Here is a 23,234-nt window from a genome sequence, read left to right as displayed (position 1 = left end):
TTTTTTTTTTTTTTTTTTTTTTCCAATTTAAAAATCATCTCTTCTTCTGGCACTGCAGTTACATGTATGTTAGACCTTTGCCTATGTTCAACAGTTCTCTGAGTTACAATTCATTTATTTTCCAATCTTTTTTGTTTCCATTCTTTACATCAGATGATTAGATCATATTGATAATTCTAAGTTCAGTGATTTTACTGTCATCTCCATTCTGCTTTTCACTAAATCCAGTTTTTAAAAAATCTCAGATACTGTTCTTTTCAGTTCTAGAATTTTCATTTGGTTCTTCAAAGAAAAATAATTTTATTGTGGTAAAATACATATAATAGAAACTTTACCATCTTAACCATTTTAAAGTTTACTCTTCAGTGATGTTAAATGTTTTCATAATATTCTACATCACCACCATTCATCTACAGAATTCTTCATCTGGTAAAATTGAGACTCTATACCCATTAAACTATAACTTCTCATTCCCTTGCAGTCAGAATTTTATTTTCTGTGTGATTTTGACTACTTTAAGTACCTCATATAAATGGACTTATGTGATACTTGATTTTTTTTTGTGTGACTGGTTTATTTCACTTAGCATTATATTCTCAGGGTTCATCCATGTTGTAGTATATGTCAGAATTACCTTCCTTTTTAAGGCTGAATAATATTCCATTGCATGTATATACCACACTTTACTTGTCCATTCATCTGTTGATGGACACTTGGATTGCTTCCCTGTTTTAGATATTGTGACTAATGCTTTTATAGACATGAGTATACAAATATCTCTTTAAGACCGTGCTTTCAGTTCTTTTGAGTATACACCTGGAAGTGGAATTGCTGGGTCATATAGTTATTCTATTTTTAATTTTTTTAGAAGTTCCATTCTGTTTTTGATAGCAACTGTACCATTTTACACTCCACCAGCAGAGCACAGGGGATAAAATTTCCCTATATCTTTGCTAATATTTTTTTTTTTGATAGTAGCCATCCTAATGGGTGTACATTTGTGTCTCATTATAATTTGGATTTGCATTTCTCTTATTATTGGCAATGTTATGTGCCTTTTTGTGAGTTTATTGGCCATTTCTATGTCTCCTTTGGAGATATGTGCATTCAAATCATTTGCCTGTTTTTGAATTGGGCTGTTGTTTTTTTTATTGTTGAGTTTTAGGAATTCTCTATGTATTCTGAATAGTAACCCCTTATGTGATACATAATGTGCAAATATTTTCTCTCATTCTGTGGATTACCTTTTTACTCTGTTGATAGTATCTATTGATGCAAATAATGGTTAACTTTTCATGAAATCTCGTTTTTTGCTTTTTTCTTTTGTTTCTTCTACCTTTCGTGTCATATCCAAGAAATCATTTCCAAATCCAATGTCATGAAGCTGTTGTCCTATGTTTTCTTCTAAGAGTTTTATAGTTTTAGGGCTAACGTTTAAGTTTGGTTCATTTTAAGTTTTATATGCGCTATTAGATAAGGGTCAAATTTCATTTTTTGCATGTGAATATCTAGTTTTTCCCAGAACCATTTATTGAAAAGACTGTCCTTTCCCCATTGAATGGTCTTGGCATGCTTGTAAAAAATCATTTGAACTTATATATGAGAGTTTATTTCTAGTCTCTCTATTCTAACCCATTGCTCTATGCATCTGTCTTTATGCCAGTACCACACTATTTTGATCACTGTAGCCTTGTATTAAGCTTTGGAATCAGGAAGTGTGAATGTCCTAGTTTTTATGTTGTTGTTGTTATTGTTGTTGTTCTTTCTCTTCCTCCTTTTTCTCTCCACCTCCTCCCCTACTCACCTACTTTCTCCCCTTCCTCCTCCTTGAAATGTCCTAAAGGTTAAGTGTTGGGTTATTTCAAATGTCATTTCTGTATTACTGTCTTTTTTTGTGTTTAGTTGATTATTTTGGTAGTGAAATATTTAACTTCTTATTTTGTTTTGTATATTTTCTATACCTACTTTCTCAGTGACTACAATGAAGATTACCATCCTAAAGTTGTAACAACCTAAATTGAATTTATACTAGCTTAACTTCAGTAAAGCACAAAAACTCTGCTCCTTTGCAGTTCCATTCCCTCCCTTTTCAGTTGTTGATGTCACAAAATTGTATCTCTATGTATTGTGTACCCAAAATGTAAGCTAATAATTCTTTTAAATGCATTTGTCTCTTAAATTATATAGGAAACAACAAGTGGAGTTACAAACTGAAGTTACAATAGTACTAGTTTTGTACTAATTTAAAAAATATAGGAGGTAGGGAAATAGCTCAGTGGTAGAGTACATGCTTAGCATGTACAAGATCCTGGGTTCAATCCCCAGTGCCTCCATTAAAATTTTTAAAAAATACACATATATATATACACATATATAAATTAATCTCTTAAATCATGTGTAAAACAAAAAGTAAAGTTACAAATCAGTTACAGTAATAGTAACTTTTATAATTGCCAATTTTTTTTTACCTTTGTTGAGATCTTTAGTTTTTCATATGCCTTCAGTTACTGTCTAATATCCTTTATTTCCCCCTGCAGGGCTTCCTCAGACATTTCTTGAAGGGCAGGTCTGGTGGTAATGGATTCCTTCATCTTTTTTTTATCTGGAAATGTCTTAATTTTACCCTCACTCTTGAAGGATAGTTTTACAGGATATAGTATTCTTAGTTGAATTTTTTTTCTTTTTTCTTTTAGCACTTTGAATATGTCAGCCATTGCTTTCTGGGGTCCAAAGTTCCTGATGAGAAATCTGTTGACAGTCTAGTTTAGGATACCTTGTGTGTGCTTACTGTGGCTCCCAGAAGCTGTGTGCTCGCTTTTTAAGGAACACATACACTGCTACCTGCCATTGGGCTTTGGGTGGGTTGGAGTAGCTGCTACTGTACTAAGAGCTTAAATTAACTGCAACTTACTATTAAAGCTTTCCCTTGAAAGTTATAAGCCTTCAATAGACTCCAGAGTTCCAAAATAATTCCATTAGAATTATTCTATACTTGTATTCTGCAAGTGCAGTTGTTGTCTAGTTGGGGAGACAGATTCCTGGTGCTTCCTACTTTACTGTTTTGTAGAATCCTCTCCCATTTGGTTCTCTTTTATAGCTTTTTATTTCTTCTCTAAGATTTGATTTTCTTTTCTCATTGTGATCATATTTTTACTGAGCATAGTTGTAACAGTTATAAATCTTCTCATAATTTCAGTACCTGATTATTCTTAAGATGAGCCTCAGTTGATTTTTTTTTTCTAGAATCTTGGTTGCACATTCTGATTCTTCATGAGTCATGTAATTTTTGTGTCCTGTGCATCATGGATTTTGTGTTGTGGAGTCTCTGGCTTTTGTTATATTTCTCAAAAGTGTGTTGATGATTTGTTTTAGTAGGTCACTCATTTGGTTGGAATGAAATTACAAACTCTTCCTCTTGGCTGGCAGATTAAATATCAGTTCAGTTATTTTATCTTTAGCTATACTTATTGAGTTTTCCCAGTACATGTGTAGATCATGGATCAGCCAAATACATGAGCAGGCCATGCAACCAGAATTTTGGACTCACATCTTTGGCTTTCTTATTTCTTTGACTTCACCTTTACTTTTGAATATCCATGATTTCCTTGAATTATTCTCTCATCTTCTAGTATAGAAAGCTGTAGGTTTTCTATTGAAATTTTAGCCACTTTTGTGGTGCTACCTTCAGTTGGGCCTCAAGATAAAAGCTATAACAACTGAAAATTTACTCCATTCTAGTCTCTTCTGTTCCTGTAGAAACTTAGCCATTATGGAAGCCTGATTTTGCAGTGTTTTCTAAAATTTTGTGGACTTTAAAAATATTTTAATATAAAAATTTAGAGTTTTATAATATCACTTCATTTTATATTCAAATGCTGAATATTTCATGATGATTAAATCTTTCCAAAGACTCCTTCAAACACTTTCCAAAACTGAATTTTTCCAAATTACATTCAGATGCTGATAGAGTGATTTTTTTCCACCTACCAAAATAGAATATTCTTCACTTTGGGCATTTAAATTAACCAACTGTATGATTAAACTCTATTAGTATGCTAAATATCATGAAGCAACTACTAAAAGTTTATGAAACAGGTATTTCAGTATTCAGAAGGCTTCAGTGGGAATTTTGTCTCTGTAAAGACCAAAGATTTGTGATCTATGTTGGTGGTGACCTTAGAAAAAAATCAAGGGGATAAATTATTATGTCAAAATTACCTTTATAGGCAATGTTTTTGATGTCAGAGGGCAATCTTTGCTTCCCTTTCTTCTTATAATTGTATTGGTTTCTCATTGTTAAAGAATTCCTCATCCCAAGCTACTCTATTATTTCTGGAATTTGTAGAAAGGTCAGTGAGTCTCAGGAGTTGTGATTACTTTTTCTAGCTGACATTTATTGATCTCATTACCTTCATGCTCATATTTCAAAAACTTTTTTTCATTCTGTTACCATTTCAAAGATGACAGAAATGCTGCAGTGTTCAGTGTATTAGAACTGTATGTAATTAAAATTTGTACTCTGTGTTTCATCACAATTTCACTGTCAGAACCACAACATGTGTTGTTTATAAATTAGATTGTAATAATTAGACTACACAATGTGCATAAAATCAAGGCTGAATATATAACATATATTTTTAATTTCTTTTCAAAGAAAAGAATTCTGTAAAATCCTTGTGCATAAACCTTTTGCTAGTACTGAATGGTTTACTTGACTCATTGCCTGTACTTAATTTCAAATGACTGCTTTCAAAAAAGTTTACACCTTTGCATAAGCAGTTATTTTCTGTAAAAATCCTAAAGACAAGGTGTAATAAAGAGATGTGAATAAAGATGATTAAATAAAATTAGACATAATTAGCTTTCAAATCTCCTTACTAAGATTGAATCAAAATTAGATATGCTTATCAAATCAATATATACCTGTTTGTAAATAGTTAACCCACAATTCTAGCCCCATTCAATTTGTCTGCATTAAAAAAAATCATTTAAAAGGATGGTGAAAAAAAATTTTTTAAGTTATGCTTGTATAAGAAGTAATAGGAGTTTATATAGGAGTGGTTTTATCTTTTGTGTGTTTAAGCCACACTTCTACTTAGTGAATCTGTCCTTCTTATTTGCCAAGAGTCCATTCAACCAGAAAGATTTAAGAATTGTCTCTATGAAAATCAAAAATAGACCCAGGGCATTCAGCTATCGTGATGAATCAGAAATCTTATTTATGAACCATTTTCTAGAGGTTATGTTTTAAATTGATTAATTTGCAAATGGCTCTAATTTATAGAAGCTAATAAATTGTACTTGATTGTTATGACTAAAACACCTATTGAATAGGTCTGCCATTGTTTATTTATATAGCCTTAGTACTTTTTGCTACAGACTTTACTCCTATTAATTCATTTCTGATAATCACTGATTTCTGTATTTGCCTCCTAACTTGAGGGATAAGGTTCAGGGAAGCATAATCTGCCTCTCACTACCATTCACAATTTTGAGGAAACTATGAAGACCCTTAATCTAAAATGTTCTCCGTGCTTCTGATAAATTTACAGCCTCTTGCTTCACTTGTATCTGTATAAAGATCGCTGACACACTGTATTTGTCAGGCAAATGCCAAACTTACTTTGCCATATACAAAGATATGGTAATTTTGACTTTCTCAGTAGGCTCCAAAAAACTATTCTGGGTTCAAGGCTCCACTAGCCATTATAGAATAAGCTAATTACAGGAAATAAGTGTTTTCATGGACCATTTTATAGGGTAGGCCTGGTGTTTTCTTGTAAAATATGACTTTTTATTATTTTTGATGACAAGCATGTTTTATAATATATGGATCCTATATGTAAAGTTCAGAGATTCTCTTTATAATAATTGAATTCATCTAAGTGGGACATAAACTAATTAAAAAAGAAAAGTGGTCTATTTTAATGATATTCATGTCTTCAAATGTTGGCCAGAGACCAGAGTTCTCTTTGTCATCACCAAGAAGCTTTTTCGTGAATATTGTTATGGTTAAGGCTTATTATTTGAAATCAGATCAACACATTTACTGAACAGTACATTGGTTAGGCACCATGCTATCTGTACTAGAAAATATGAGGAAGGTTCTGGTACCAAGTAACTGTAATCAGTTACAAGTGTTATTTTACTTGTTATTTTATTTATTCCCAGCATCATTGATAGGGGTGTTAGTCCCACTTTATAGCTGATGAAATAGGCTCTTGGTTAGTAAGTAGGACAAAAATGATTAGATCCCAGGAATGCCAAAATTCAAAGGCCCTTATACTATGGAAGTGCCTTCGAACTTCTTTGCTCATTTACCCTTGGAGTGAATTGTGAAAAATGTGCACCTTATGTAGGTTTAAGTTGATAGCTAAAATTTTTCATTGGAATTTTTAATAGTCAAAAATACAATTTGATGTATTACGAATTTGTAACATAAAAATTAATCTCCAGATCACTCTCTTAAAAGTGTGTCAAATTAAACCTAAATGCCGCAGTGCTTTGATGCTCACAATCATTTATTTTTTGAGAGTTCACAAGCATTATTTTTATGTTTTGGAGTTTTACATAATACCTTTTTATTCTAGATCTCTGACTTTTAGTCTACAACCTTCACAAAATTTTGTTTGAGGTAACAGTTTTGTATGCTTGACATCTTATATGATCATCTTATTATACTTCTCTATAACAAAAATGTGTATATAAGTCATAATTACTTTTTAAAATTTCCTATAATCGTAAAGCTTTAAGTACTAAAACATATCTTTATAGTTAATCAATATAATTTTTATTAGTTCTTGTGTGATCAGAACTATAAATATATTAAAATGCTGATAATTATTAAATATGAAAAATAAAATTTACTGGTTATATATTTCTAAATGAGAAAGGTGAAACTTTTTCAATTCTTCTATCTATGGATAAACATTAAGAATTATTAGCATAACATACAATTCAGTGAGGTCTGTTGGTTTTAGTTTTTGCTTTTATGAATGTAATTACTGAGAATCTTCTTCACATAATTAAATGGATGGGAGTGGAAGTATCAATACTATTCAGTTTTTTGAAATTTTTATAGACATATGCCAAAAGTCACAAAAATATTTTTAACAATATAAGTTACTGATTTGACTGGGCATTCCTTCAATTTTGGTGAAAGCAAAGAATTTAAATCCAACTGACTTGCAAAACACGTTGTTAAACAGTCATTTGAGTCATTAACTTGGTTAATGTCAATGCCAATATTTCAATCAAACCAATCCTTCATTTGTTGCATGGGATAGTTTTCTTGGCTAGGGACATTGTTCATAGCAAGATTCTCGATGGTGAGAGAGAATCATTTCTTGTGTAAAAGGAGGAGGAAGAGTTATGAAAGGGGAGTTGGGAATGAAGAATCAGCAAAACCTGTTCTTCCTCAGATCAGTATTGAAGGAGCCCAGGTAGAAACTAAGGACAAGAAAGGCATCCATGTCTTTGGAACCTTTAATATTTTGGAGTCTTTATGTATCCTCTGGTGTATTTATACCCAACCCAGTAGGAAGACCACAGCTTCATGCTATGCTCTAGATGTTATGGTCTAGTTTAAAAAACAGTAAACAGGGGGAGGGTATAGCTCAAGTGGTAGACTGCATGCTTAGCATGCATGAGGTCCTGAGTTCAATCCCCAGTACCTCCTCTAACAATAGATTAATAAGTAAACCTAATTTCCTCCCCCTACCAAAAGAAATAAAATACAAATTTAAAAAAATTAATAAAATTACTGTTAAAAAAACAGTGAACAGGTAAGATATTTAATTTCAATAAAAATTTTAATAAAAGTACTTCAAGTCCACAATAACCCAAACATCGCAAGATAGTTTCAGATTAATTGCAATCACACTGCATGTATTTTTCATTCAATATTTTATCATTTATGTTCATCCAAACACTGACATAACTGTATGTAAGCCAGGATACAGTATAAATTTAAGCTAAAGAAATGTAACATTCTTTTTATAGTTAACACTCGAGTTTTCAATATATTTTATCAAATAAGGGGAAAAGAGCAAGAAATTTGTGTGTCCCTTCATGCTCTCACACCAAGGTTGCCCTTGAACTAAGGGCAGAAGTGAAATCAGGCAAAAATTATCAGCCATTATCCCCAGCCATGCTGTTTCTCATCTGTTCTTGCTGCCACCAGCCCCCATTCTCCTTTAAACTCAGAAACTCTGTGAGCCCCATCTGAGCTTGGCAAAGATGCATTTTGAACTCTCACAAACATCTTTTTGTCAAATCCTTCTTGTACATCTCATGTTTCACTTTATGCATTTTATGTAACAGACACATAGACGTGTGTGGCTTTTAGAGCTATATGGTAGATTATAACCCTTTGGTCAATATAAACAATTTGTGTTGCCTCTGCAATTTTTTTTTCAATCTGCTCTGTTAATGTTGACATTTCTGCTTTTTTCATTTTTTTACTTGGGCAAACTTTTATTTTTTTTTTATATTTTGAACATTTCTGCAGCATTTTGTTTTAGATCTATTTCTTCTAGGCATGGTATATTTCTTTAAACCAAATCAGACCAATCAGTTTCTTTTGCTGAGTTAATTTAAATGATTGTATTTATTGATATAACTGAGATACCTGTTGTATTCATTTTATATTGCTGAGTACAGAATAGCTACAAACATGATTACTTCAGATAATACCAACTTATGATTTCACAGTTCTGTAGGTCATAAATCCAGGCATGGAGAGACTATGTTCTCAACTGGCTGTGATTTCATCTGAAGCTCAGGTTCCTCTTCCAAACTGATTCAAGTTATGGGCAGAGTTCAGTTCCTTGGAGTCACTCTCATGTTCTCAAGTCCATGACACATGACCCACTCTATCTTTAAAGCCAGCAATGGAGAGCTTCCTGCACATCGGGTTTGTGTTCCAGAGTTTGAATCTCTTTTGCAGAAAGACGCTCACCTAACCTATCCTCACCTATGTATGCTCAGGCCTACTGAGGATAATCTCCCTTTCTTAAGGTCAACTGTGGAAAGTAACATAACCTAATCACAGGAGTGAGTGACTATCCCATCATATTCACACAGCCTGCCTACCCTTCACAGAAGGGATTTTACAGTAGTGTACAGGAAGGGGCAGAACTCTTGGAACCATCTTGGAATTATGCTACCTATTTGTCTTTACTTTTGTAATCTTATTTTACAGTTTATTTAGACCTCTTAATTTGTTTTCCAAAATTTTTAAAGACTATTTTTTAAGAGTAGTTTTAGGCTTACAATGAAATCGACAGGAAGGTACAGAGATTTAAGAAAAAAAAAAAACAAAAAACCGTGCACGGACACATTCATAGTCTCCCCCATTGTCAACATCACTCATCAGAATGCTGCAGTTTTTTTTTTTTAACTGTAAGTGAACCTGAGGAATTTTACTTTGTGAACAAACCTGAAATTACAGAAGTAGTTTGGTTAATGGTTAAGAGTGAGGTGCTCAAGGGCATAGCTCTGAAGCCATCACTTAGATTGAAATCATAGTTCCTATTCTGTCTGATTGGGGGCAAGTTATGTAACTTCTCTTTGCCTCATTATCTCATCTGTAAAGTGGGAATAATATTACCTACTCTCTAGGGCAATTTTGATGAACTTAATTTGCACAAGGAACACTGGGTCCAGGAAAGCAGTATTCAGTAAGCGTTAGCTCTTAGTATTTATCTTTCATAGTTGCATGGAAGATATTTACCCTGTTTTAAAACTTACAAGATTTCAATTGTACATTGAAACTATATTTCTCTAATTACATAGAATATCTAATTCTATGTATTACTTAATGATAGATTTATCAAGTTTTTACTATTAGGCATGTCCAAGTATTTATTAATATTCTATTTTATGTCAGGCCTCTGTGACAAGTTAACAGAAAATTGAAGTGAAGAAGCCTGAAGTGTTGATCTATGTGGGAAGGAGATTCATGGCAAAGGGAACGCAGGCTCCAGGGATGAGTGAGGGTCAGATGTGTTCTAGAAAACAGAAACTATGCCAGTGTGACTAAAGGTGAACAAGGACAGGTGGTAGAGATGAGGTCAGAGAGAAAGAGATCTTTTTGAGCTAGATCGTGAGGGCCTTGTAAACCACAGCACAGACTTTGGCTTTAATTCTGATGAAGCTTGAAAGTCATGGAAGGCTTTTAAGTGGAGGCAGAATATGATATGACTTTTGTTTTAAAAGGATGGCCATGGCTGTGTGAAGAACAGACTGCATGGAGACAAAGGTGGAAGGACAGAGTGCATGTAGTTGAAGTGGATGATAATGGTGGCTTGGACCAGGTGGTAGCCATGGAGGTAATTAGAGTTAGATTACTCAAATTTATTTGATTGTGGATATATTTGGAAGAAAGAATTGAAGTATTTGTTGTCGGTTGTGTATAGTTATAAGAAAAAGAGAACTCAGTTGTGCCCCCACTGTTTTGAACTGAACAATGGGAAAAAATGGAATTATCATTTACTGACATGTGGAGCCATGAGAGGAAATCTATGGGGGAGATCAAGAGCTTGCTTTTAAATATGTTAAAGTTCCTCTTAGTTATTTACATAGTGGAGAGGTTAAGTAAGCAATTTAAATATCTTAGAGTTCGGGAATCAGGTTTGGCTTTGAGATGCAAGTGAGCATATGCCAGTAGACTGAGAGTATCTGACTTGTGTCTGAAGTCCTAGGAGTTTGTATGAGATCATTTAGGGAGTGAAAGTAGATCAAGATGAGAAAAGGACAAGGACAGAGCCCTAGGGCATGCCAGCATTGTGTATAATGATACAAGAGAAGAAGAAAGGGAACTACCACAGGGGGGTTATTTCTTTGAGCAGACCATAGGGGGTGGCATCCTGTAAGTAAGTGGAACACCTGAGTTTAGATAAGAGCCTTAACAGTTCACTCATTCTAACAGAGGAGAAGGAAGAGTCTAGTGTTTGGCAGAAGAATATTGCCTGAGTTGGTATAACAGGGACAGAGAACATTTTTTTTTCCCCTAGTGTAGAGTATTATCTTTTTAGGACTAGTAATTAGGACAGTAATAGACCCCTATTTCTTTAATAGGAATTGGAGGGAAATCAATAGGGAAGTAAAGCTTCTGTTTTGAGTGGCTAGAAGCTGAGAGGGTGGGTCACAGGGAAAGAGGAAAGGGTAAGGGCTGTATCACTGCTAAGTAGAAAGGCTGAACACACATATCTTGTTTAATAGTACTTTGAAATGTAAAAACATGCACACTCACAAACACACAAAACCTCAAGGCTTCCCTCATAAAAGTCAAATGTCCAAAATGTCTTCAGTGTTGTCATGCACTTGTATAAGGTTGTCCTCTTATACCAGAGACCAAACAATGTACCTATGAAGTTAGAGTAGAAATACTTAATTTTATTATTAAATATTATGGGCGATCATGGATAAGTCCACCCCACTTTCATTCTGAAGTAAAAGAGGAGAAATATGGTATGTGTTTGGAAAATGTCATACTCAAAGTAGTGTGAAATTTTTGGCACTAAACACCAATCAGAAATATTTATAACTAGTTCTTACTGACAAAAGCACAAATAATTTATTGATAAGCCTGCGAGAGTTTTTAAGTATAACAAGTCAGAAATATCCAAACACATTCAACTAAAGAGGCTAAATAATCAATCTTAGCAAGACAGATCCAACTGAACAAGCTGTACAGTTTTAACAGATGCTACTTGAATATATTAATCTTTATTTAAGTGTTTGTAAGACTTACTTTGTAAACATTCCCTCCACCTGAACCCGAAGTATACATCATTCCACACCGAAGAGAATTTTCAGAGGAAAATAATGAAAAATGGCTGGTAATTTATGAAAAGAAATACAGTTTGAAATAAAATGAGATATATTTGAATTAACAAATCAGCAAAAATTAAAAGTATGGATCTTATTCTCTTTTAGAGACAGTATGGAGAAGAGATATTATCATATTTCTTCTTTGTTGGAGTTAAAATTGACACAGCATTTTTGAAGAGCATTGTGGAAACACATGTTAAAATTTTAAAGTGTTATTAACTCAATTTCTAGGAATTTATCCACACAAAACTCTCCCACAAGTGTGCAAAATGAGTGTTCAAGTAAATTCAGTGAAGCATCATGCCATGGAACACTGGAAATAGCTTTAATATTTATCAATATAGGATTTATTAAGTAAGTTATGATGCATCCTATAATCTCTAGACAAGAGTTAAGGAATATTTATTAATTAAGAAAAAAGTCCAACATAAAGCTATTCGATTTTCCATTTAAGATACAGAAGTGCAGTGGTAAACTGGAGGGTGGGCATGGTGGTAGCAGTCTGTCTTTGAGTGCAGGCAATATGGGGAATAATAATGATAGACAATTCAGCACAGTAATAAAACCAACTGAAAGTGGTCTGCCTTTTGTTATTACCATAAGCTAGCAGTTTAAACAGTATAACTCAAAGAGTACTCGTTCCTCTGGGGTAGGTCACTGCCCTTGCACACCTCGACCCCCGCCCTTGATTGGCTACTGCAGAAGATGAGAGGAAGGGCAAATCAGAGAGTGGGGAGGGGAGAGGGGAGGGAGGGAGAACGTGAACAAGCAGTAAATCTGGGACTGTCCCCATGTGTTTCAAATGTGGAATCTTAGTATAAGTTTTTGCTGTATTTTGAAGAGTCTTCCATGTCATAATACGAGATTTGGTAAACAATGACCCATGGGCCAAATCTGGCTGTTGCTTGCCTTTGTAAGTAAAGTTTTATTGAAGCACAGACATACTCATTCTTTGATGTATGTGTAGGTTGCTTTAGCCCTACAACGACAGAGTTGAGTATTTGCAACAGCAACTGAAAGACCTGAAAAGCCTAAATTAATAACCATCTGACCATTTACAGAAAAAGTTTATGGACCTCTGATGTAAGTAATATTCAAGAACAGTTATTTCCTATTGGGTTTGAATCACTTTACTCAGTTGTTGAATTAAATATTAATGGCTGTTTCCATCTCTAGCAATTTCTTTCATATTTAATAAATTTCGTATCAATTCCTAGTTTACATATTTTAGCATTTTTGTGTGATTTATGAGCAATTGACTGGAAAGTTGCCAGCCATTCAACTAACTAATTGAGACTTTTCCATTCAGTAAGTTGTCCTTGTTTCTAGAGTTGTGTTTGAGTGCTTGGGGTTTCCATGTCTCTAGACTCTTTAGAAGTAATATAACATATAATGGTAAAATTAAACGTATTTTACTTCTGCCCCTTTCCATGACTATATGTAGATTTCATGGTGACCAGGTTGCTTACACAGTTTTGGTGAATATGTCTTACCTGTCCCTATAGTGTAGTGCTCATTAAGTTCTAGAGATGGAACTGTTGTGTTTATTCAAAACTACATGATTTAATTTAAATCACAGAATCCTCTGAAAGAAGTCTAAGTAATTTACACAAGGTCATATTTTAACATATAGTTTAAATTGTGCTCCCTTAAAAGTTCTTTATTTTTTATGACCACCCCTCTCCCTGCCCTCAAGAGTTCAAAAGTATCTTACATATCTTTCTTAACAGAATGTTTGCCAGTAGGAAGTGTTCTATGAACTTGAATCAATTGAATTGTGTGTTTTCTTCTGATTTCACATTGAAGTATTTGTTGAATAGAGTATTAGGAAACCAAACCTCCCAGAATACAAAGAAAAAGAGAATATTGTTATTTAGTAGCATATCCTTAAAGAAGACCAAATCCCTTGAGTTTTAATAAACCTGCCCTAGAGTTAGGCCTGTGCAGTCCTGATCAACTTTACCCATTATAGATTCGTTTCATTATTCAGTCTTATAAATGGCACATGACAAAACTGATCTTTTTTTCCTTTTAAAATCATTGCCTTCCTCTGATTTATTTATTTTACCATTAACTACTGAGCACTTAGCATGCATGGAGTGCTTTTCTAACCACAGAGGAATATTAAACTAGACAAAATTTTTGTCCTCAGAGGAGCTTATGTCCTACAACTTGAATGTCAGTATTCTTGTTTGTCTTCTCTCTCCCATCCCCACCGCCTCCCCTACTTATGTCTTCAAATTTTATTACTACTAAACTAAACCTTTTGCTCGGGGATTCTGAGGAACATGGCAGCCTGAATGCTTTTCAACTTTCCTCCTCCTTTCTCAGTTGAAGGATACAGCAGGACTAGTCTGCCCCTCTCAGAGGGGCTCCACCCTTGCAAACCTGTGATGTCCCTGCAGAGAATGCAGTGCCCACCTGCTTGTGCAGAGTCCTGGGAGGGGTCAGCTCTGTCCTGCTGCCCTTCAGGACTTTCAGGAAAGTTAAACACTGAGAGAGGGATGCCTCTTAACCTTAAGAAGACTGGAAAAATTCTCAGTAGTTGATACCTGATTTATAGTTTTGCTTTGCAAACATTTTGAGTGTTGTTTTTGTTGACTTGAAACAAACAGACTGCCAGATATTTCTCCAGCAAAGATGGGTTTACCCAGGATCCACAGAGAATTGCTCTTTGGGGTCCACAGGTATGATGAGCTATGTGCAAATCCCCACAAGGCAAGGGTAGGAGAAAACTTTTGTAGAGAGGAAAAGAAAGTTGGGAGAGCTATACTAAACAAAAGAACCATGGCTTTTCATTGGCTGAGCCCTTGCCAGGAAAGAACTTTCTTCTTCCTGTTGGGCTGTTACCCTGGCAGGGTGTGAGAGCTCCCCCTTCTGTCTCCCAACTCTATTTAATTGAGGTCTTTGCTTATTAAATTTTCACATTTCAAAATTACATAACCCAGTAGAAGACATATGCAAAAAAATGAGACAAGAATAGCAACATCCAGTGATAAAATAGATGGTTTTATAAAGCAGCAAGCACATATGTGTAAAATACAACCTCATACAGTATATGTAAAGAAATAAACTAACAGCTGCAGGGTGTTATTGAGAGGAACTATCTGTGGAGTAATCAACTATACATATAACCTGAAAAGGCATATTGGAAAAATCATTGAATTTGAATAAGATTTAAATAGATCAGTTTAATGAGGAATTGTGTTTAGCTGAACGGCCTCTAAAAGGATAATTTGAGTGGTGCTAGACTAAATTTCATGAAAAAAGTTCATATGTTTTATACACAAGCCTCAAACTTGGACAAGACTATGGTGTTGGCATTTAACAAAAACTCCCCTACTTTGAACTAAACTTTAAAATAATTTCAACAGTTTGATACATTCGGAATATTTGATTCAAATTAGGCTTTTCATACTTTTTATACTACAAATCAACTAAAGCAAATTTTACTCTCAAAAATCATATATACAATGATGATTTTGCATAGAGTCTACAGAAAAATTGCATTTTCTTATGCACTCACAAAATAAGGAGATTTGATCTCACTGTTTTGGAAATGTCCATGAAAGAATAAAATCTTCTCTGGGGACTTTATTAATAGGCCAGTCTAATGAAAAAGAGAAGACATATTGAGATGCAGAACATGTTCTTCTTGAAAAGATTGATGTATTAAATATTTATGCAAACACATTAAATTGGCAACTGTATGAAAACATTATTACATATTCATCGCCATCACATCTCATCTTTTAGAAAGAACTTCTTTCCTGTAAAACTAAAATGGATGACTCTAAGGTTTCCAGAGTCACATTTTTCAAATTTCATAACATGGAATAGTTTGTTTTTCAGAGTTTGTATTCATTTACGTAAATAACAGAATGGATGTTGGAACCAGAAAAGACTAATAGTTTGTTCAAAATAGAAGCAGTCAACTGCTGTTTCATCATCCAGCCTTTCTCCACAATGCTGCCCTGGAATATCCTAATATGAAAGTTGTTCCCTAAGAGTGAATATTCACTTTTAGAAATAAAGGAGCTCTTTCAGGTCATGGAGTCATTTAGCAAACAGCTGGTTCTGTGGCAAAATCTAAATGTCAAAAGGGAATTAATGGATTTCCAAAGTGCCTAACTTCTAGAGTGTAGTAAGTCCAAAATTTTATGGTTTTCGGAAAACGTTACTTAAATTAAAACTTAAATTGCCTACACCTCTCATTAAAAGCCAGAAAGTTGGAATGATTTTAGATAGTCTCCAAAAATACTCAGGTTTAATATGAACTGCCTTATTATGGTGATACGGTGTTCTGTATTCAAAGCTTGCTTGCTTGCTTCTCTTTTTCTGTGTCTTTTTCCTGCTGAACTCTTCTCCCGTCTCTTACAACTTTTCCTGACCTCACTGTTTGATTTTTACCACACTTCTGTTACTATTTCACTCCTATATTGTCTTACCTTTTCATCTCTCTGCCAATTTCTACAAGCTTCTCTTACTTTACTGTTCCCTTCTACTTGTACCTCTTTCCTTTTCCATCTTTCTCCCCCATTTGATGTTTTAAAGACTGCCACTTTGTTCTTTTTCCTCAGTTTGAGTCCTCACCATCTCCATGTTTTGATAGTTTGTTCTTAGTCACAACCCTAAGGTGGAGTAGTCAGACATTGGTGTTGATTCTGTTTAATTTGACTGTTCCTACCGTATATTGTAGGGAAAAAAAATCTGTATCATAACAAAGCAAAAGGTCAGAGATGTAGCCTTCGTTAGCTGATTTGAAAAGAAACTTGGGATTTAACTGTGGCTGAAATTGACCTCTCCTCTGTAATAACCTCCATTGTCTATGTGTGGCCATCCTGTAATCCTTCGGTCTCCAGCAGTTTTTGTAGTCATTTTTCCTTTACTATCCAAATGCGCTCACTAGAGCCACATCCCATGTGCTATATCAAAGGTCCCCTGCCTCCTCCAATCCCTGAAAATTTTCAGGTTTTTGTTTTGCTGCTCACTGCTCATTTAGGTTTCCATGCTGCTGTTGAACTCGGGATTCCTTCTCTGTTTCTATCCTTTCCTGTATTGTTTGCTATTCCCCATCTTGCCTCTCCATAAACATGAAAGGCACATCACCACGCTCACTAAAGCACCATTCTTTTAAGAAAGAAACCTTTTACTGAAGAATGGGAGATAAAGGAGAGCGATTAAGCTCAGAATAATAACAAAAGGGAAGGAAGGGATAAATTAGGAGTTTGAAATTTGCAAATACTAACTAATATGTATGAAGTACATAAACAACAAGTTTATTCTGTATAGCGCAGGGAACTATATTCAATGTCTTGTAATAACTATAATGAAAATATGAGAACAAATATATGTAAATACATGTATGACTGAAACATTATGCTGTGCACCAGAAATTGACACAATGTTGTAAACTGACTGTACTTCAATTTTTAAAGAAAGTAAAGCTAGGTTACTTAGTTTTAACAGCTTGTTGGTCATCCTGCCTCAGTCCTGCTTGCTAATTGTGCCAGATTATTTTCTCCCAAGATACTGTTTCCCACGTTCCCCACTTCTCCCCATTCAGAGACCCCCAACCATGTTCTGTGGTCAAATTGGTCTATATTCTTGCTACCTTATTATGCAGAGTGATCTATTTCATTTTGTGTAACCACTCTGAATTCCTTTCCCATGGCTGCTGTACCAATTTACCACAAACTGTGGTTTAAAACAGCAGAAATTGATTCTCTCACAGTTCTTGAGGCCAAGAAGTCTGAAATCAAGGTGTCAGCAAGGCCAAGCTCCCTCCAGGGCTCTAGAAGGGATTCCTTTCCTTGCCTCTTCCAAGCTTCTGGTGGTTCCAGGCATTCCTTGGTGTTCCTTTTTTTTTTGGCTACATCACTAGTCTCTGCCTCCTCCTTCACATGACCTCTTTTCTGTCTCTTATAAGGATACTTGTCACTGGATTTAGGGCCCACTGGGGTAATCCAGAATGGTCTCATCTCAAGATCCTTAACTTAATTACATCTGCAAGGCCAGTTTTTCCACGTCAGGTAGCCTTCAGGGGTTCTGGGAATTAGGGCATGGGCATATCTTTTGTGGGGGCCGTCATTCAACCCATTATGCAGTTTATCTAAGCAGACTTTTTTTCAACTTTCACAACAAAAGGGACAAAATTTTCCTATATAATTTAAAGGAAAAGTAGTTCTGTCCCTCAGAATAATTCTATAGTCCTTCTAGGACTTTTAGAGTGAATTACTGTTAGAGTTTAAGTGATCTTTGTTTTCTTATTAAAAGATCTCAGCTCAAAAAGTAAAACAAAAATTAAAATAAAAATAAAACCCTTTAAAAATAACATGCCATTTTAAAATATGGGAAAATTAATTACAGTTCAAAACCTTAAATAGAAATTTGTATATATTCATACAAATGCCTATGTAATTTGTGTCTGTGTGTATACATGTATTTGTAAAAATATGTATTTGTGATCATGATGTACTTACAGCTATATACTGTGCTTAATCTTATGTAATAAATCTTTTCAATAGTTTAACATTGTTTAATTTACTATTTTTTATTTTTCATTTTATTTAGGAAATGTTTAATCATTATAGGAAATACACATAAACAAAAAGAAATTAATCTTCTGAAATTCTAGCACACACACAAAAAATAACCAGTTTTGGGTGGGACACATACTTGCTTATTTTTCTCATGTAGTTATGAATGAGAAAATATGAATCTATGCCTTTAACAAGTATATGAATCTATACCTATAACTACATCTACTTTTATTTATACTTTTGATTATAACAAAACATGAATCATACTGTATTGTTCCCTAGTTGATTTTTTTCATTTCTCCAGTTAATGCTAAGTTACTTTTATTTTAAGTTGGTTTATTATAGTATCATTATTCTATATTTAACATTTATGTATATATGGTACATCACTGTTTTGATGCACTATATTTATTACCACATGAGATTCACTATTTAAATGAACACAATGAACATACTTTATTAAACATATTTATTTTATCTTTTTACATGTATATAATTATTTCTTTTGGATTAATTCTTATAAATGAATTTGCTGGATCATAGAACATGTATGTATGGCAGAGACTGCTAGTTGTCTATCAGAGTTTCTGTTCTTTCATTTTCTGGCCTCACTTGCAGTTGGGTGTGGCCACGTGACTGAGTTCTAGCCAGTGGAATAGAAGAGTGTGAGTCTTTCGTGCCACCTGTGGGCTAAGGTTATTAGCAAGCAGGTCTACTTCTTCCAGGTCCTCTTTCCCGTAGGCTGCCCCAAAGCAGCAGAGGAAGAGGTCTGAAGGACAAAAGAAACCTATGCCCCTTGGCCACCATGTGGAGAGAACTACCCTTCCACTGGACGAGGGTAACTGTCTGGGGAGTTAGTTGATTGAAAAATAAATTTCTATTGTTTTTGAGCCATTACATATTTTAGGATCTTTTAAAAAGTGCTTTTCTATGCTAAGTAATATACTTGTTTTCAGAAATTTTGATATGTACTGTTAAATTGCATTTCTCAAAGTCTTATCAGTGAGACAATCCCTGCTGCTTTTCAACCAAGATTATACTCAGATGTTTACAGTCAATTTTAATATTCCCTAGAAAAGGCCTGCCAACACTTTCTAGAGATTCTCCTGCATTTATTCTTGAATGTGATCATTATAGTTGTGTTGCCAATCTTCCTTAAAAGTCTCAAGGGAGATTGTTAAGGATGCAGCTGATGCAGAATTATTAATTCTAGCATTCTTTCATCATTAAACCTTTCATATGTTTCTATTTTTTGTTATGTTGCTGTGATGAACTATTTTCTACATATAGATTTCCAAAGGTAAATTATTTCCTTGTATACATTTCTCAGAAATGTGGGGATTCAGAAAATGGTAGGAATAAATCTACAACTTTTCATATGGGTTGTAGTTGTCTTTGATAAGGGATATGTAAAGACAGTCTCATCAGACTAAGCCAGTTTCGTCCCCAAAGTCATTATCATTGCATTTTAATACTAGTAGTAATTTTTTTCAATATAAAGAAGAAAAGTATTACCTCAAGTTAATTTAATTGCATTTGTTATGTATCAAAATTAAAGTTTATATGGGTTTTTAAATGGATTTAAATTCTTTTAATGTAAATTATTTATTCTCTTTGTCCACTTACTTTTTAGAGTCTTGATTTGAATAAACTGTATATTATAGCTGGATCCTCCTTCTACTGATCTGTATTTAATTAAATTTTCTGTGATTTGTTTTTACTTAATTCAACAATCATCAGGAATTTAGATTGATGTAGGGTGTATGACCTGTGAATCGAATTAATTTATCTACAAATTGCTAGTTAGCTATTGTCACCTATTTACTAATTAACATTCCTTTCTCTCTTACTTCCATATGTTGCCTATGTCAAATTTTTTTTTGTTATAAAGATTCTCTCCCACGTGTTTACTGCGTTCTATTCTCTTCATACTTATTTTGGTCCTAGTAGCATACTGTTCTGATTATTGGTGTTTCAAAATGTGACTTGATATCTGATTAAGTTGGCAGCCCTGCCTCTCCTAGAAGTATTTTGAGAATCTCTCTTAATGATTTTTTGCATTTTTAAAAAGTTCTGTTAAATAGCGTGAAAACAATTGGGAACTATTTCAATGGGCATCATACCAACTCCACAGAGCAACTTATGTAAAGGTATCTTTTAAAAACTGATAATTAATGGGTCACTGTTTCCATTATAGAGGAATTATACAATGTTCAAGGAGTGTTTTGTCTAAAAACAGGTTTATTGAGGTATAATTGACATAACATTATATTAGTTTCAGGTGTACAAATAATGATGCAATATTGGTATATATTGTAAAACAATCACAACCATAAGTCTAGTTAACATCTATCACCATACACAGTTAAAAATGTTTTTTCTTGGGAGGAGAACTTTCATGATTCACTCTCCTAGATACTTTCAAATATGCAATACAATATCATAAACTATAGTCACTATGCTGTACATTACATCCCTATGATTTATTAATCTATAACTGGTCATTTGTACCTTTTGACTTCCTTCACCCATTCTGCCCATCCCTCATCCAGACCTCAGGCAACCACCAGTCTATTCTCTATATCCATTAGCTCATTTTTGTTTTTTGAAAAATAGGCATCTTTTTAATGAGAACTAAGAAAAATGTATTATTTTTTGCTTAAAATAAGATCAAAATAAATAGTAGTATGTGAAAGGCTTTCTTTCATATTAAAATTCAGGGGGTATAGCTCAGTGGTAGTTTGGCAAGCATGAGGTCTTGGGTTCAATCCCCAGTACCTCCGTTAACAATAAATAAATAAACCTAATTACCTCCCTCCAAAATACAAGGAAATAGACAAAAAAGCCAAAAACATTTAAAAATAAAATTCAAATGTACACGTATGATGCAGGGATTTTGCGTTACTTGATATATCACCAGATGCATGCCCATTGTTCCTGATAACTGCATAGTTTTCACATTCTGCATTTCCTTCAGTTTGGAACTCTAGAAACCTACAAGGAGATTAAATACAATGTCTTAAAAAGTTCAAGGATTCAAGGGAAAATGAATTGTTCAATATTGTAAGAAGTCAGGAAATCAAGTTTTTTTGCAGGGATAATGGAACTATATTTATATCTGGAAGTTAATTAGATATTATGCCTTATACCCAATATGGTCTAATTCACAATGAAAACATTTTATGAAAAAAATAAAGATTTAAATTTTCATTAAGACTTTTGTGTTGGCAGTTTGCCTGTGCAGTTGATTTGCATGAAGTGTGATTAATCATAACTAAAGAAATAGTCTTACAGGTAGAAGGAGATGAAAAATTATCCTAATAAAAGAACATTTTATAGGATAAGGATTTCAACAGCAACAATAAAAACCCTGATTCATTGAAATTTTGTGACATAAAACAACTATGTGAAATGTTAATGAGAGAAACTTACTAGCCACTGTTTGTTAGTTAGTTTGATTTGTCTACCCCAGGCATGAGTTTTCTAGGACAAAGGCTCAAAGTTCCACTTCTTTCTAGAAACTGCACAGGTCACAAGGTAAATAACCAGTTCAGCACAATTGGACAGCACAAATGGAAACATTACAAACCAATTCATCTATAAATACTTGAAAATGTGAAAATAAACATAATAAAAACTCAAATTTTCTGGTATGTTATTGTTCTATTGCTAGATTACATTCTCAGTTTCCTTTCCTTTGAAAGCAGGGACACCTTGGAGAAGATCAGATCCATTTTACAACTCATATGGGACCTTTCATGGGGCTAATGGTGTAAGTATTTTTATATTCCTTCCGTATAATATCAGTTATAAGATCCCTGGGTCATGTGATGTGAATGACTAATACATACATTTTTATTTGAACTACAATCTAATAGATACTTTTAATGTAAAATAATATTAATAAAATTAAGGAAGCTTTATATGGAATAAATGCATTGTAGAGCTCATTTATTTCAACCATGATTCTTGAGAAAGATGTAGTGGTTCAATACAATCTTTATTCTGGCTGAGTAACTGGATTTTTTATAATTTTGGGAGGGAAACTGTGACACATTCAGCATTTTTACTTGTAATAGAAGCAGGCTTCATGGGAATGTGACCTGTGTGGTCACACAGGGGCCACAGTGTGAAGGGACCCACACTGTTTTAATGCTTTGGTATTGCTTTTCTGAAATTCTTAATAATGTTTGAACAAAAGGTCCCTGCTTTTCATTTTGCCCTGGGCCCTGCAAATTAGGTACCTCTCCTGCCTGTAACCAAATACTGTATCAAGACTCCTTTGTATTAAATTACCAGTTACCTTTAATCCCAAAACTTTCAGTCCTCTGCAAAAATGCATGAGTTATTCTTTCTTCCATAATCTTGTGCCCTGAAAGTTCAAAAAAAGAAATTAGCAAGGGTGAGACCAGCATGGTTTTCCTGCTGGTCATGTGACTTTTGATTTTGGATTACAACACTTGCAATTTTCTACCTTGTAGGAAATATGTGAATGCTGTTGCAAACTGCAAGCTATATTATACAACCACATATTTTCCCCACCAACAGGAAAAAAAGCCAGTAAGTTTCCTTATACACTTCACCTAGATTCAGTGATTATTAACCTTTTACACTTTGCTTTGTCTCTCTCTATATATATTCACATACACACATACGTACATTTTTCTTCTATATCATTTGAAAATAAGTTACAGACTTTTTGACATTTCACACCTCAATAATTAGCATATATCTCCTAAAAAAATTCTCCTGCATAACTTTGGTGCCACCCAAGATATTTTAACTTGATACAATAATATTATCTAATATTATTCCAACTTACATTTCTCACATTATCCCCAAATATTCTTAGTAGTG

The 23,234-nt window shown here is 33.9% G+C and overlaps 1 long non-coding RNA gene across 1 annotated transcript in view; it reads left to right on the top strand.

The window, feature by feature from the left end:
• Nucleotides 1-23,234, top strand: part of LOC135321705 (uncharacterized) — a 324,764-nt gene that overhangs the window by 299,093 nt on the left and 2,437 nt on the right. The window contains exon 3 of the long non-coding RNA XR_010381711.1: nucleotides 22,082-22,149. This is a non-coding gene — a long non-coding RNA (uncharacterized LOC135321705). The remainder of the gene's footprint in view (nucleotides 1-22,081; nucleotides 22,150-23,234) is intronic.

The sequence above is a fragment of the Camelus dromedarius genome, chromosome 7 (genome assembly GCF_036321535.1).
Source record: "Camelus dromedarius isolate mCamDro1 chromosome 7, mCamDro1.pat, whole genome shotgun sequence".
Taxonomy (NCBI): domain Eukaryota; kingdom Metazoa; phylum Chordata; class Mammalia; order Artiodactyla; family Camelidae; genus Camelus; species Camelus dromedarius.
Note: the sequence above shows the minus strand (reverse complement) of the source record. Positions and strands in the feature narration are given on the sequence as shown.